General features: G+C 43.2%; 1 protein-coding gene across 1 annotated transcript in view; it reads right to left on the bottom strand.

Moving 5' to 3' along the window:
- The window catches only part of MPP1 (membrane palmitoylated protein 1), a 57,915-nt gene that overhangs the window by 31,977 nt on the left and 23,236 nt on the right, over positions 1 to 2,702 (bottom strand). The window lies entirely within an intron of this gene.

The raw sequence follows: 2,702 nt of genomic DNA, 5'->3' as shown, positions 1-2,702 counted from the left end.
GTCTGCAGCGGCCGCTCCTTCACCCCACCTGGGCCGCGAGGCCGCAGGCCCAGATCCTCTGGCTGTCCCTGGAAGGCTAGTATAGTCAGGAAAACACGGGAGCTTGAAGAATGTAGGAGGTTGGAGAACTGTAGATCGATGCGGGCGCAGAAGGGTCAGTCACCCCACTGGAGACTTGGACATTGTGAAAATGCCTTTGAGGGCCCCGTGCTGCTGGTACCCGGTTCGTTGGTGCGAGACCCAACAGCAAACTGTTTTGGCTTCTCTTAGGCCAGATTTGTGGTCAACGCCACACATTTTTTCAGGATCCCTGAAAGCAAAGGTAGCACACGTTCCTTAGGAACCCTTCTGCGGGGTTCCTGGGCATCCTGACACCTTGGAGGCGTTCAAACGCCAGTCCCAGTCATAGAAAGGTTTCTAAACAAAACAAAAATTTGCGTTTATAAGACTCCTGTCCTCCTTACCCCAAGGTAGTATCTTCACAGTATGAGAAGCAGTTCATTACTCCATGTAGTCTTACTACCTTCCTCAAATCTCTCTGAGAGGAGCTCATAGCCAAGAGGGGAAATTCCGAGGGCAAGAGTCTAGAGCTGCATGGCCCCGTTTTCTCTGCAAAACAGCTGAGCTCACGTGATTGCTGTCTCCCTTCCCCAAGATCGCCCTAAAGGAAAGAGAGAAACAGAGAGACTGAGATCGAAATAGAATGCGATATGGGTGGAGGAACAGACTAACTGAGCAATGACATAGAATAAACAACCCAGAAACACACCCCTGCATGCATAGAACTGTGGAATATTATAAAAGTGATTTGTTAAGTAGCTGAAGAGGGACTTTTCATTAACTGAAGCTAGCAAAATGGTTGTTTATATTGGAAAAGATGAAACTGGAACCCTCCTTCATATGATATGAATAAGAATAATAATCTATTCCAGATGGATTAAGGATTTAAATATCAAAAACATTTTTAGAGCTCTTGACAAAAAACATAGGCAAAGAACTTTTAGGCTTTGGAATTAAAATGTCTTAAATAATATACACAAACCATTGACTCTAGAACAGAATAGTGATAGGTTTGACTTTATTAACATTAAGAACTCGTATTTATGAAGACACCATAAAGAGCAAAAAAGAACAGCTGTGCATTGGGAGAAAATATTTTCGATACACGTAAGTGGGAGAAGATTCCTATTATGAGTATATAAAGGACTGCAAATGATTAAGAGCAACACAAACAATCCAGTACAGCAGTGGGCAAAAGACATGAATAGACATTTCACAGATGGAGAAAAACATATGGCCAATAAACATAGGAAGAGATGTTCAACCTCATTAGTGATCAAAGAAATGCAAATCAACACTACAATGAAATACAATGAAGTGCACCCATTCAATTGTCAAAAACTAAGAAGCCTAACAGTATCAAGTGTTGGTGAGGCTGCAAATCCATACAATTTCTTGAACATTGCCAATGGGAGTCTAAATTGGTACAGCTAGTTAGAAAAACAGGTTTCCATTATCTCTTAAAGTTGAACATACACCCTCTGAGCTGTCAATTCTACTCCTAGAGGGAATGACCATCCCCAATTTGATCTGTAACCTTCCAAGTTTTCCTCTATGCATCTGCAAAATACTCAGGACTAGAGTTGCCTTATTTGTCCAGGTAGAGAAAACTCAGTATGCGTGCCATTGCTCCGATATATACCCACCCCCCCCACCCTCATATTTTCTCTGCCTTGTCTGCTTCCCAGGCCCTCAGAAACCTGATCAATGGAAATCCCTGACTGTTGCTGGCATTGTCACATCTCCTAACACTCCTGGCTCTTTCAGCCTTTTCCAAAGTGACTGCCAGGTTCTGAAATGGTCCTGTTACACTCATTGCAACAGGAACTTCTGCCCTGAATCTCATTCCTATCACTTTTTCACTCAACACTGAACTGTGGTGTGTGGGTTCTGGCTTCCTAGTGACTGCCAAGACCCAGGTAACACAACCCAGAGGTGTGAGGAAAGTAACACCCAGTAGGGTACACTTTGACCAGTGAGAGAAATCAGACAAGAACCTGTTGGCAGATCAGTTTCCTTCCTTGACAGTTTTGAGATGCTATAGTTCTACACAACCTGTCTGCAAGCATCCAGAAAGACTGTGAAACAAACTGTGTGCAACTTAGTCCCTCAAAGTGCCGACTTAGAGGAAGGGACCTATATACGACCAGTGATGAAAGATGGACATGATGAATATTGATAACAATCCTGAGACAAGCTGCAACAGTCTGTAGCTATGTTTATCAGCCTTCTCCAAGTCCTTTTAAGAGATTGCCACCATATTGAAAGATTGGACTTGTAACTCTTTCTCTTGATGGACTATGGTGTTGCACTCCATAATAAATCATTAGCATGTAAGTTTTGCCTCGTGTTCACTTTTCCTAAAGGGGACAGGCAAAGAACCTATGACACTAAAACTAAATAACATACTCAGATACATACTATGGGACAAGATGGGGAGAGGATGGATGCAAAATTAACCATATGTTTATATACCCATTTCCTTATTCACTGAAAATACCAGTCAATCTCTGTTTGGTTTTAAAAAACTCATCATACAGCCGGGCTCGATGGCTCAGCCTGTAATCCTGTGCCTTTGGGACGCTGAGGTGAGTGGATTGCCTGAGCCCACGGGTTCGAGACCCGCCTGGGCAACTTGGCGA

This window comes from Carlito syrichta, unplaced genomic scaffold (assembly GCF_000164805.1).
Source record: "Carlito syrichta isolate Samal-C Ts95f unplaced genomic scaffold, Tarsius_syrichta-2.0.1 Scaffold135690, whole genome shotgun sequence".
Classification (NCBI taxonomy): domain Eukaryota; kingdom Metazoa; phylum Chordata; class Mammalia; order Primates; family Tarsiidae; genus Carlito; species Carlito syrichta.
Note: the sequence above shows the minus strand (reverse complement) of the source record. Positions and strands in the feature narration are given on the sequence as shown.